The 14070-nt window shown below is 45.0% G+C and overlaps 1 protein-coding gene across 7 annotated transcripts in view; it reads right to left on the bottom strand.

Annotated features, from left to right (window-relative positions):
• BRD4 (bromodomain containing 4) overlaps window positions 1–10947 on the bottom strand; it is a 75906-nt gene extending 64959 nt beyond the window's left edge. For 3 of the 7 annotated variants that reach the window (XM_028717228.2, XM_028717233.2, XM_028717232.2), the window contains exon 1: window positions 10750–10946. The gene's annotated coding sequence lies outside the window, so the exon portion shown is untranslated. Of the gene's footprint in view, window positions 1–9576; window positions 10023–10063; window positions 10093–10166; window positions 10303–10749 lie in introns of those variants that run through there. The other 4 variants (XM_028717234.2, XM_028717230.2, XM_028717231.2 and 1 more) reach the window with 4 other exon arrangements.
• Window positions 10948–14070: the final 3123 nt, after the last annotated feature.

Raw genomic sequence — 14070 nt, 5'->3', positions numbered from 1 at the left:
GCTTCTGAAAACAGATAGTCCCACACTCTCGCTCTTTAAGCAGCAATTATCTGTAGCAAGAGGGGAGGAAATGTTTGCAACAAAAATGAATAGATTGCATCACTACCTACACAATGAAAATCCAACATTATGCTTACAGGTATGGTATCACAAACAGCTAAAGATAGTGCTAATATTGTCATCTTAACACTTCATTTCCCTATAGTTCTAAAACAAGTATAGAATGCTGTGTATGTAGTAACAATGCTATTGGTATGCTAGCATGGTGGGACTCATTCACAGCTGGCTGGTGGAAACTAACACTTGCCTATAAGATTCAACCATACTTTTTAGACCCATGCCCAAAAGGCAACTGAAGTATGTATTAAAGCACTAATCAGATACACAATATGCTACTAAAACACACAATTTATTAACTTGCTCACCCGCATTGCAAGCACTCCTCAGACTGGGGGGAAATAGCAACTGTATGCCACAAAACGGCAAAAGCTTTGCCTAGTGGATGAACCATCCATCTCTCATGCCACGAGGACCTATCCTGCAGGAATTCAAGTACCAACTGTTCTCCAAGAAGGCATTACATACCATCACAAGCTTCACCTTGAATCTTTAGGTGAGGTTTTTCAATGTAATCGGCCCCTGCTCACGTAACAAGATTAAATTTTGACCAGTTACCCCATGCAAAAAAAAAAAATAAAAATATTCAGCAACTTGACATTATCCCATATAATTCTGAAATGGAAATATGCATGCGGACAAAGACGGTGCCCAATCAAGCTCTGGGAGAAGGTAAAAGTGGGCTACTGCCAGTGTTAGAAATTCAGATATATAAGCTAGGCACCAGGTGGCATCTTAAATCTAGCTTACAGTTACCACAATGGTCTATTCACTAGAGGATTGAACTAGATGACCTTCCAATGTTAGAAACTCAGATATATAACCTAATTGCCAAACGGCACATTAAACCTGGGCTGTAGTCGCCACAATGGAATGTCGAGGTGCTGTTCCTCCTCAATGGGATGACGATTTTGATTAATTCCATTTCTATACTGCTTTATATTTTGAAGAACAAATCTCAAAGTGGTTTACAACATATTAAAACATCAAATAAAACAATCTAGAATAAAACTAACTCAAACTCCAAGAAAAATATTTCTAATACTACTACTACTACTACTAATATATTATTTCTACCCCATTCATCTGGCTGGGTTTCCCCAGCCACTCTGGGAGGCTTCCAACAAAAAAATTAACAATACATTAAAACATCAGTCATTAAAACCTCCCTAAACAGGGCTGCCTTCAGATGTCTTCTAAATGTCATGTAGTTGTTTACTTCTTTGACATCTGGTGGGAGGGCGACACTACTGAGAAGGCCCTCTACCTGGTTTCCTGTAACTTCACTTCTCGAAGTGAGGGAACCGCCAGAAGGCCCTCAGCGCTGGACCTCAGTGTCCAGGTTGAACAATGGGAGTGGAGACGCTCCTTCAGGTATACTGGGCTGAGGCTGTTTAGGGCTTTAAAGGTCAGCACCAACACTTTGATTGGGCTCAGAAACGAACTGGAGTCAATGTAGGTCCTTCTCTAAGTGACATTTTGCTTTCCCCAGTCACCAACCTGGCATCCAGAGATCTCCATATGGTCGCAACTGGACTCACACCAGTTGCAAAACGCGCCTGCCGAATTTCGAACACTGGACTCCCTACCAGCACTACAATTCTACGATTCTATGGTGTCAACTACACTGCTTGCCTCTTACAATTCACTTATCCCAGTATGCATGAATGAGAAACACACACAGTGGAAATGGTATCAACTATGGACTAAGGCAGAGGTTTTTAAACCATGGTCTGTGAGAACCATTTGGGTGGCCTGTGGAAAGGGTACAGCACAGTGAAATATACCTATAGCTGTGATGATGGAGGATCCCAGCAAGGGGTCCATGATTCGTGCAGCAGCATAGAAGCACAAGACATGCCCAGCCCTGCAGAGCTGCCTAGATATAAGCCACTAATCCAAATTTCACTCTCACATCAAACCAGCATGTTTTATATTGGGAACTGATACCAATATGCTTAACAACTATTCAAGAATGAATGTGGACATGGAAATAAACAAACAGCACGGATACTGGCTGGGAAAAGCTACTGAGTGATAGTGCAGAACTCTGAGAAGCATGGACATGTTTGTTCTCTATACTTCTTGGCAAGCAGCAACAAAAAGTCTGCTCATTATACAAGGATTCATTTATCTCAAAGCAAAAATTATGCAACAGTCTGTAACTATTTGATGAGCATTTCATTAACATGGCCACAGGAATGGATTACACCTGAACAGAAGGAAAGCAAAGGACGTAGGTTTCTTAGGTAAGTCTGCAGATGAAGAGGCAAATAAAGACAGGTAGGACAAAACCATTTATAAACAGGGGGAAACAATGGTAGTTGCTAGCCTACCCTGCTACAATCCCAGACACATTCAGTAGATGATTTGATAATATGAGTATAAAACCAGATTCAGTTGCCTGCAAGGAAGAAAAGCATTGTTTTTATTTATATTTCACAATTCTCAAGTCTTTCTAAGTTATGCTTCAGTTCTCTGTAAAGCTATGCTGCATTCCAACACATTTCTTTGCTTTCTGGACATAGCGTCTCCCATCAGAAAAGGACCTTGCACTCTGATTTCACAGTGAAAGAAAGGACTTGGACAGAAGGCATCAGAAATACTTTGCACCCCGATTTTAAAATATATTGGCAAACGTAGGTTTTAAAATAACTAGGTCCCATAACGTAAGATTCTAGCCCGTTTTACCTCCACAAGGCAGTATGCTTCCAAATGCCAGTTGCTAGAAACCATGGGAGGGGAGAGTGTTCTTGTGCTCGAATCTTGCTTGTGGGCTGCAGACATCTTATATGATTACTGTGAGAACAGGATGCTGGATGGGCCACTGGCCTAATCCAGCATTGTCTTATGATGTTCCTACTATTTATTTTATACTTTTAAACTAGTGTTAGAAATGAGCCAGGTGAGTTTTGCGACTTGCGTTGTGTCCAACTGCGACCATGTGGAGATCTCTGGATGCCAGATGGGCAAATGGGGAAAGGAAAATGTCACTTAGAGAAGGATCTGAAATATTTTCCTTGAAGCTTGAATCTGTTTTATTCTGGATTGTTTTATTTTATATTTTAATGTGTTGTAAACGGTTCTGGGATTTGTTCTTTAAAATATGAAGCAGTATCGAAATGAAAAATATTAATAATAATAAATCCCACCAGGAAAAGAAAGGCACGTAAACATTCCGCTGTGGCGACCGCAACCTAGGTTTAAGGTGCATTTAGCAATTAACTTATATATCTGAGTTTCTAATACTGATTTTGACTGCTCTCTCAATGGCACTTGTTATTATTACTTGTTTCATTTCTATGCCATTTTATATTTTAAAGAAAAAAATCTCAAAAGGTTTACAACACACTGAAACATGGGCTCCTTGGAGAAAAAGGTGGAATATATAAGCAATAAATAAGCGCTTCTGCTTAGGAAAGCTGGAGGGGCCAGCCAGACGGAGATGTCAGTCACCAACGTGGCATCCAAAGATCTCCATGTGGTCGCAATTGGACCCGCACCAGTAGCAAAATGTACCTTGCGCCTGACTAGTTTCTAACACAACTTCTCTGCCAGTGACAGAAGCAGCAAGAAGGGCAGAAAAGTAGTGCTGGCAGCAGCAGGTATGGAGACAACAGTATAGCAAGGCGACACTTCTCTAGAAGCTGAATAGTGGAAACCATATTAATGGGAATCTTTTAAGTATTTACCTTCCACTTTAACAAACTATACTATAACACAATCAATCACTATACCACACTGGCTCTCTCAGAGAGGCATAGTATCCAGCTAAGCTTCCCTTAGTACTACTTTGGGCAATACTGGCACTTTTCTCATTCATGTGGCCTTCATTTTACTTCTGAGCCAATACTGTCAGGGGGTGAGACTGAAGAAAGTGGTCAGGTAGCTTGGCTGGGTTCTACATGTGTGGTTAACAGTTGCTACAGGACAAACTCTGGCATGGAAAATAAACTGGCAGGGCTGAAACCCACCTCAACTCCTACAACTCTCAATTGTAGTGCTTGGTAACTGGGATAGTCTAACTATTAAGCTTCCGCCCGCAATTCCTGGAACAACTTACTGATCAAACCTTTGTGTCCTGGCAAGATCATCTGAATGACTGCTCAGTCAGTCTCTTCCACTTTCCTTTCCCACTTCTGCTCATCTTCTACTTCTGCTGACTACTACCTAGACTGAGGTTGCTTCCTGATGCATTCCTTGTTCTCATTTCCACCTCTCCTTTTCCTTTCTAGAAATGTATAATGTCCAGAACAATTAAAGTTATTTGACTCCTTTAGCAAAATAAAAATGTATCCTTTAGCATATAAGTGTGCTGTTCAGTATACTGAAGAAAATTACTAGGCAAACATGATTACTCAGAATTAAGACCGCCATTTGATCACGGCTTGCTTCCAGGTAAGTACACACAGGATTGGAGCATCAAAAAGATAAATACCACGAGTTTTGTAGCAGTGTATGACCTGGTTTGTGTTTCACATTATGCTACAGTTAATGCTGGTGCATGATGCTCAAAATTCCTATTTTGCTCCTCCCCACACTAGGACCAACAAACCACAAATCTTGGCCTATTGTGTTGTCTAATCCAGGGCTTGTGGTTTGCACAAAGTACAAGTGATAGGAGAGTTTGTTCCTAGATTACTGTTCATGGTGTGTTTTGGGGAAACAAACTAAGAGCACAGGTTTAGACAACACGTGAAGCAAAAGCTTGTTTTTATTGCTCCCACAGTCATGATCAGGAACATGAGAGCAAACAGTCTCCACTACCATGCTACTAGTGACATCAAACCACTTTGTTAGCAGCACCAAAGTGATCTCCTCAGGGTGTAAGCCTGGGCAGTGTGTATGGAGATCCTGGGCTGGGCTGCCCAGAAGGCAAGACCTCCCCCCCCCCAATTGCACCCTTGCTGATGTGGTCCACAGGAAAGCAGAGAAATAGCTTAGCTGGAGGAGTTGACAGAGGAGGCGTACAAAGCACCATCCAACTCTTTAGGCTTTTTTCCTCCCGCAAAGCAGCAGAGCTTTATGATCAGAGTTTTCCTTCTCTGAGACAGGCTACCTTCCCAGGTTGACAAGCCCCACCTGCCCCTCACTGCCCTCTACGGCAGGTGCAGAAACTGCATTCTTGACCACTGTACCCACTACTGATTTTGTCCATTCAATTCACATGTAGGGAAAGTCACCTAAGGGTTGAGACTCATCAGCTACCCTCACCACGTTTAGCCAGCCAATCAAAGCAATTCCTGGGAAGCAGCTGCATGCTGACAGCTTCTAGGAGCCACTGGTGAAAACTGAGTGCAGGGTGAAGACCAAAGGTAGACAAACTACCCCAGAAGGAGGACAACATGTCTCCCACCAGAGGTATTACTCCTCCCCCAACATCCCCTATACCCCCATACATTAAACCACAGTTAAACATTTACTAAGGTTTAACATTAGGTGTGAAAACACCTTTCTGGTCTGAAGCAGGCATAGGCAAACTCTGGCCCTCCAGATGTTTGGGACTACAATTCCCATCATCTCTAGCTAACAGGACCAGTGGTCAGGGATGATGGGAATTGTAGTCCCAATTTATCTGGAGGGCCGGAGTTTGCCTATGCCTGGTCTGAAGTGAGAAGTGAAAAGGACAGTCATAAGGCAGAGGCCATGTCAAAAAGACAGCTGCTGCAGGGTACTTGCTTCTACTTATCTCCACACTATTTGAAAGGTTACCAGAAGAAAGCAGCATTTCACAAGCAAAGACAACCATTTGTAGTACATGAAAGTGTAGCACATTCTATACAGAATTGTGTCTTCACAATACAAATTGTCTTAAAACACATTTCGCTCATTTTTTTAAAAACCTGATAATTTTGGGAACAACTAAAAAAACAACAACCCCAAACAAGAGAACTGGGTGGAAATGCCTTATGTGGGAATGTACCATGCGTAGTTCTCATGATCATACATACCAGACTGGGACATTGCTATTTAATGATAATGTAAGAATTGGAACGCGGGTGGCGCTGTGGGTAAAACCTCAGTGCCTAAGACTTGCCGATCGTATGGTCCCCGGTTCGAATCCCCACAGTGGGGTGAGCTCCCGTCGTTCGGTCCCAGCTCCTGCCCACCTAGCAGTTCAAAAGCACTCTTAAGTGCAAGTAGATAAATAGGGACCGCTTTATAGCGGGAAGGTAAACGGGGTTTCCGTGTGCTGTGCTGGTGCTGGCTCGCCAGCTGCAGCTTCGTCACGCTGGCCACGTTACCCGGAAGTGTCTGCGGACAGCGCCGGCTCACGGCCTCTAGAGCGAGATGAGCACGCAACCCCAAAGTCGGACACAACTGGCCCGTACGGGCAGGGATACCTTTACCTTTAAGAATTGGAATGGCCCAGGTGCTTTGATGGATACTTAAATATTTAAACCACTGCAGATTCAAGAAAATTCTCCTTTCCCGGCCATTTATTTATTTATTTTCCCAGCACCCACGCAAAGCTGCAATCGTATAAGTAAATCACATGTAAGTTGTGGGTCTAGTGCATACAGTTTGACAAACACATTAAGTCAAACATTCATATTCCTAAGACCACCACTAAGTTCCACGTAAAGATATACAACTGGTAGGAACTAAAGATGGATTTACACTCTTAAGTAACCATACATTCTGCCAGAACGTACAGTAGACCACCTGTTCTGAAGACTCCTACAGCTGTGGCTGCATGTGCCGTCTGAGGGGTATGAGTAAGGGTCTCCTTCAAACCAATGAGATTTAAGAGGGCTACACGAAAAACAGCAGAGTTCAATTTATCAGATTATTGTGTGAAATGAATACAAACTACAGCATTATTATTATAATTATGTTACGTTTGTATACTGCCCTCCATCCAAAGATCCCAGGCCAGTTGACAAAAGAAAAATGCAAAATGACAACAAATTCCATAACAAATCGGCATGTCAAAAGGATGCACTTTAGACACACTTCCACATGCCAACAAATTCCTAGAATGCTGCTAATGCAGACTGAACTACATCCCTACCTGCATATAAGAACTTAAACGTGCTTCAACTGTATCACTACCAGCCCTTTGCACTAAACTAAAGATAGCCAACGTGATGCCCTCCGTATATTGTTGAACTCCCATTGCTGACCATTAGACATTTTTATTTTGGCTAATGTAACCAAGCGAAACCTCAAATAAATAAAGGAAATAAAAACTAAATGATTTAACCTGGGGAGATGGGAAATACAAGAAATTGTAGATTTGAATTACATTGTACACTGGCAAGCATACCTTTACATCGGTGTTGAAAAATGAGATATGAAAGCTAGGAACTAAAAGGCTCCTTAAACTGAGGTGATGGGCGCAACAACGGAATGTCTGGGTGTGCTTTTTTATAACAAGAATACAATACAAATGAATGAACTTCAGCTAAAATATTAAGTTCATTTTTCACACAGTCTAGTCCACCCCCCTAATATTCTTAGGCAGGACTCTTCTCCAGTCTTCATAGAGTAGCAGGAAGTGGGGAGGCAGAAAAAGGTGCTCCTTTCCTTCCACTCTGTAATTTTAATTTGAAATCTCAGGTGCAGTATTGCACCCAGAGCTCAGAACCTGCTTGCACTAATGAAATTCCATCACAAAATGTGCCTAGAACAATGGGAATTTCAAACACTGTTTCACCTATATCATGTCTACTTCGTGCATTATATTTTTCCTATATAGACATACTGACAAAACACGTACACTTTTGACTTTCACAAGTCACAGCTTTATGCATTCTTGAAAATATACAAAAATTATAAGCAAGTGTTTATGAAGCAAAATGGGCAGTTTTTATACAAGAAAATGTATGAAGCAGCTTTTGCCTGATGCACAATAATATCAAAGGCAATACAACCTCTGATTAGCTAGAATTCTGTAGCTGTACAATTGACCATCTTGTGTAGGCAAAGCCATAGTGAAATTTCATGTACTGTGAAACAAACTGTGACCATAAGAAATGTTCTACTGTGATGCTAGTTTAAGCTGTTCCTCATGCATAGCTGCATGCTCCATGGAGTTCAGATGCAATTTTAAAGTCTAACAACCATAAACAAAAATGGCTAGTGGCCAATCCAAACACTCCATAAATATTTTTTTCCACGGAAGCAGGTAATTTCCTTCCATATCATTATTACATGGTCCTGGGGCAGCAGGTTCACTTTCAGCAACCCAATCAGTAGCCTGCAACCACTGGTTATAATGAAAGGAATAAAATTTACCTCTGAAAGCAAACAAACTTATTTGACTGTCCCACAGATAATAATTCACCCCACAACTATTATAATCTGCTGCAGGTGAGAGAAGGGATAAAGAAGAATCAGGAAGCACTACACAAGAGCCAGGAGGTCATAATACAGTGGTAACTGCTTCAAGAACATATCTGAGCCCAGCCTCCATATAGTTGGGACTATTGCAGCTGTTGGGACCAGAGGGATATTAATTAAATTGTGATAAACTGTTCTTGTTCAGTTCCAACTTTACTAAAGCACTGGCAAATGCATTCTCAGAAAAAAAATCCTCTGCAAGAAACCAAGAGGGGAAATTACCATCATTACAGAGTAATAAAAACAACAACTGCAGGTCAGGTTAGTGTGAGACTCTGCCTATGTAATAGGTTGCATGCTATATCCACACTGATTTACTGGACAGCACAATTCTAAGCTTGTTTATTCAGAAGTTCCACTGAATTCAATGTGGTTTACTCCCAAGTACGTTGAGTTTGGACTGCATCCTTCACCTTGAAATGCGCAATTTAGCATTTTCAGACTTAGTCCCTATTTCACTACTGCAACTGTATAACTTAAGGTGAATAATCACTTTGCCCCCAAAGAAGCCTACTAGCAATGTTGATCAATTTTTTTGGGAAATTATTATAAACTTTATTAGCTTAAATTAAAATTGCAATAAGACAAGCATTCAGCTAAAAGAAAGCAAGGATGACCGCTGATTTTATCATAACACGCACTATGTATATGAACACTTACAAAAAGCATCCAACATTATGTAAGGACCCATCTATACAAAAACCATTATCACCACACACAATCACTAAATATCCACTTATGTTACTACTAAGTGGCCACTCTCTGCGGACTAAATAAAAATTTTTAGTTTTGCAGTTGTTCTAACAAACGGTAGTCTGTTCTAATCATGATCCACTTCTACCTAGTGAAGCTTTCCAGACCTGCTAAGAATGCAGCCCTCAAACCCCACCCCACAAAAGGCTCCTCATATTAAGTGCAGGGTTTCTACTGGACCACCCGTCAGATATCTGCGTTATAATCCAAATCTACCGTTAGATCCCACTGAACTACATGGCACCGCTTTAAGGCTTTTGTTGATTTGTTGACTGCGGGGGCAAAGGTTGGGAAGGGAGAAAGAGCCATTACGTGTGGTCCTCACAGAGGCACAAACAGCGCGCAGCCGTTTGTACGTACTTAAATCGGGCAGTTAAGGAATCGGCCGCCGGCAACGCTCCGAATCGGGTCGCAAGCGAAAGATCCGCTGCTGCCTCTGCACACCGTTGCCAACTGCGGCCTTGTTAGGCGGGACGCCGCTTGCCGCGCATCCTCCGGGCCTTTCGCTATCAGGCTACACAACAGGAAGCCAATAAACGTGCCGGTCCCGAGCCAGGAGACCAGCCGGCACAGCCCCCCCCCCCCCGCAACTCGCAGGGGGCCAAGGCACGGCCAGACCCGCTCACGGGGGGAGCCAGGTGGGGGCGGCGCCGGGCAGGAGTAGCGGTCGAGCCAGGCCTACAGGAACCGCAACCTTTGGCAGGCAGGGCACGGAGCGGAGAGGCGGAGCCGCCTGCCTCGCGCGCGCCCTGCTCCGAGGAGCCGGTCAGACCGGCGCCCTCTCGCAGCGGAGCCTCCGCTAGCGCCGCCGCCGCTTCCCTCTCGCCCGCCCCGCCGCTCTCCCTACCGGAGCCGCGGCCGCTACTACCGCCGCTTCCCCCTCCTGCTCGATGACAAAATGGCGGCGGCAGGAAGTACCATCAGCACCCGCCCCGCCCAGGTTCGCTTACTGCGCCACCCGCGCACGGGATCCGGGCGCCCTCGGCGGGAAGGCCCTCCGCCGTTTCGAATATGCATCCCAGCCAGCGGAAGGCCCGATGTGCAAGGGCGGCGCGAGGGCCGCCCACAACGCACCCCGGCCTCATAGCGGTACAGGCGGAGGGCACGGACATACTTACGGCAATCACGTACCCTTAAAGGGAGCAGCGAAGCAGCGCTTACGGAAACGGCGTAGCCACCATAAGCCTTTCACACCACCTACCGCAATCCGCGTAACCGTGCGAAATAGCGAGCCACATCTTGTTCCCGATTAACCCACCGTGAAACTTAGCCGTCCACCGCGAAAATGCAGAGGGGAGTGGGGTGGGAGAAGTTGCCCTGCTCACGCGCGGGCACGGGACACCAGAGACACCAGGCAGCGTAGGCTGAGGAGGCTCGCGTAAGACCTTTGCGCAATAGGCCTCGACGCAAAAAGCGTAAGTCGCCTGACGCAACGGTCACATTACGCAATGCGGGTTACGCCGACAAGACAACGTAACTGAACAAGGAGAATACCAACCCCCGCAGCCTCTCCCGGCCCGGCCCAGCTCTTACCTGACGGCGGGCGGAGAGCCGGAGAAGGCCGCGTTGTCACCAGCCTCCAACCAGGCCAAATCCAGCAAAGCCCTGAGTGAAGGGGAAGCGCCGCACTCCGTAGGGAGGGTCGGGGACCACGGCGAACAGACCAGGGCAGAGAGCGACGGGCAGCGGGACCAGCAACGGCGGGGCTGCACTGACCTCACCACGCAGCGCGTTACGTCACCACGCAACAAGCCACGCCTCGCGCAGGGCACAGGACTTCGAATCCAAGGTTCCCTTACCTCACGGCCACGCCCCTTCGAGTAAGGATCCCTCCGAGTGGGCGCCGGGAGGAGCGCTCCTCAGTCCGGCCAGGGAGACGGCGCGTGAGGGATAGCGTAAGGCAAAGCGGGAGAGGGAAGGAAGCTGCGTCGCCGCCGCCGCCGCCTCGCAAGCGAATGATGGTGCTTGGGAGATGGGGCTTACCGCCTCACAAAGGTGCTGCTTGCTCTTTGAAGAACGTAGGAACTGCCGCTCTTGTCTCCAGTCCTTCCCGCGCGCGCACCACAGATACCCGGAAACGTGACAGAACAAACTTTGCTCGTTAGAATGCACCACATCCCCGTTTCTGATCTCGCCAGCAGGTCCAATCCGACCCCGCGGATAAATTTGCTACTGCCAACAGTCAGGGAATTAATTGCCCACGAAAGCGTTTAGCAAAGACTACCATCATGTCACATAGCTCTCCTGCTTGTTAGTCCGCTGACCGGGTTACTTTTGAGCTCTAAGGCTGTTGGTGCTCGATGATAATAATAATAAAATATTATTCCTCGGGGCTGGGAATTCTGTGGCGCTTCACTCTGCCCAGTTGCACGCATGGGAATGCGGCGCTATGACACATAGAATATACCAGCCTTTCAGACAAAAGCAAGCCCTTGGTGCACCACCAGTCCCGAAAAAGATGCTAAATACACAGTGGAAAAGGCGACGGGGACCAGTTTCTTCACTACAAAACAACCCCCAGTGGGAACCTCATTCGCAGAATAAGCTAGGCCCTTGCTCTTCCCAGCTCGTCATTATTCTTTCAGCAGACCGGAAAGGAAGATTATAGAAGAGGGAGCCTTTGTTCACCTACTGGAGCAGAGGACTTGGATCGTAAACTCTCATCTCCGATCCACAGCGCCTATGGCGACATGGGCAAGCTGCCTTTAAGGTGGAAGCACCGGAAAGAACCCTATCTATTTTATACTTGATATTTCTCATGTATATATATGGGTGGGGGAAGAGAAGGCTCGACTCGAAGCAGGTCAATCGTTCAGCACTCCCTTTCGTCCACATATTCTGAAGCAGGAGGTCAATGATACCTATAAAAACACGGGCATACCTAAGCATAGCCTTAGTTAAAGGTAAAGGTAAGGTAAAGTAAAGGACCCCTGGACAGTTAAGTCCAGTCAAAGGCAACTATGGGCTGCGATGCTCACCTCGCTTTCAGATCGAGGGAGCTGGCGTTTGTCCACAGACAGCTTTCTGGGTCATGTGGCCAGCATGACTAAACCACTTGCGGCGCAATAGGACACGGTGATAAGTGCCAGAGCACACTGAAATGCCATTTACCATCCCTCTGCAGCGGTACCTACTTGCACTGGTATGCTTTCAAACTGCTAGGTTGGCAGAAGCTGTGACAGAGCAATGGGAGCTCAACCCATTGTACGGATTCAAGTTTTAGTACCCTCAAGCAACACAGTTCATCTTACTTGTAATAACTATTAAATGAATGGAAACTTCCCAGCTGCTGTCCTCGTGTAACAGGGCGTGTAGTGGACAGTGAGAAACATTTAATAGGAGACAGAACAGTGGCCATTTAGTAGCAGGAGAAGATCACAAGGTTGCCTATGAACTGTTAAAAGTATTGCTAGCTTTAGAAATGGGATGACCTTCTGCGTAATTCAAGAAAGGTGCCATCTAGGCCGCTTTCCAAACTAGAACTATAGCAGTCAGCAGCTATATCTTATGTGAAGGAAAGTGGCAGCTTACAACAAAACCCAGAAGTTACTTCGACATTTAAAACATTTGGGCTGCTTTCCTACATTCCTACTTGAGAGTAAGCTGGAGTAGTGGTTAGAGTGTTAACAGTGCTATTTTTCTATATATAAAAAAGAGGTGCTTGAACTTGCCACGAACGCCTCCCTTGTTTCTCTTATAATAGCAATGGTGCCCACCTGAGAGGTGCTGGAACTGAGTTTTGGCTGTGAAAAAAAAGCCCTGTCAGATTAGGACCAGGTTTTAAGTCCCAACTCGGCCAAAAATGTGTGCAGCAGTAGCACACTCACCAAACTGAGTGACCTTTGGCCAGTCACTTTCTTGACCCAACTATCTCACAGGACTGTTGGAAAGATGAAATGGGAAAGAACACCTTGAGCTCCTTTGAGGAAAGGAGGGATCTAAATGCAATAAATAAGCCCCATTAATTTATTTGTACCTGAGCGTACAAATAAAAGAGGAGTGTCATGTCTACTCAGAAACACTGGTAGTGGTGTAGATATAGGAATGCATATGTTAATGAGGTAGGTTATCTGTAATACTGGAATATAACACTAATGCACCTATCATAGGAACTTTGGGAGCTGCCATATATTGAAGCAGATCATTAGTCCATCTAACTCAGTAATGAGTTATGCTCACTGTATGCTCTCCCACTTACAAATGCTCCTATATAATGGGGAAAATGTTACCTTAGCCAGATAAGTTATGTGGGCTTTTTGTGTGTGATTTACAGTACAGTGGTACCTCGGGTAAAGTACTTAATTCGTTCCGAAGGTCCGTTCTTAACCTGAAACTGTTCTTAACCTGAAGCAGCACTTTAGCTAATGGGGCCTTCCGCTGCCGGAGCACGATTTCTGTTCTCATCCTGAAGCAAAGTTCTTAACCTGAAGCACTATTTCTGGGTTAGTGGAGTCTGTAACCTGAAGCGTATGTAACCTGAAGCGTCTGTAACCTGAGGTACACTGTAGTTGTAACTTCCCTCATATGAACAAAAGTTAACTGCTAGTGAAGACCATAAATCGAAGCTTAGCATATACGGTACATGTCATAGGACCACAAAGAGATAATCACCTTTATAACTAAATAGTCTGCAGGCAATGAGAGAACCTGGTCTGGAGCTGAGAAACTGCTTTACCCACAAGATTATACAATAAAATAACAGATAAATGCTAATCATTGACTACATTCAGACAAATTTTCAAATTTGTAAAGAACATGATTGAACAATTATTCTGCTCCCCCCTTTCCAGCCAGCTCCTAGCTCTAATCAAATGGGTTTTTGTCATGCATGCTTCATTACTTTGATGACAAAAG

The sequence above is a fragment of the Podarcis muralis genome, chromosome 2 (genome assembly GCF_964188315.1).
Source record: "Podarcis muralis chromosome 2, rPodMur119.hap1.1, whole genome shotgun sequence".
Lineage (NCBI taxonomy): Eukaryota > Metazoa > Chordata > Lepidosauria > Squamata > Lacertidae > Podarcis > Podarcis muralis.
Note: the sequence above shows the minus strand (reverse complement) of the source record. Positions and strands in the feature narration are given on the sequence as shown.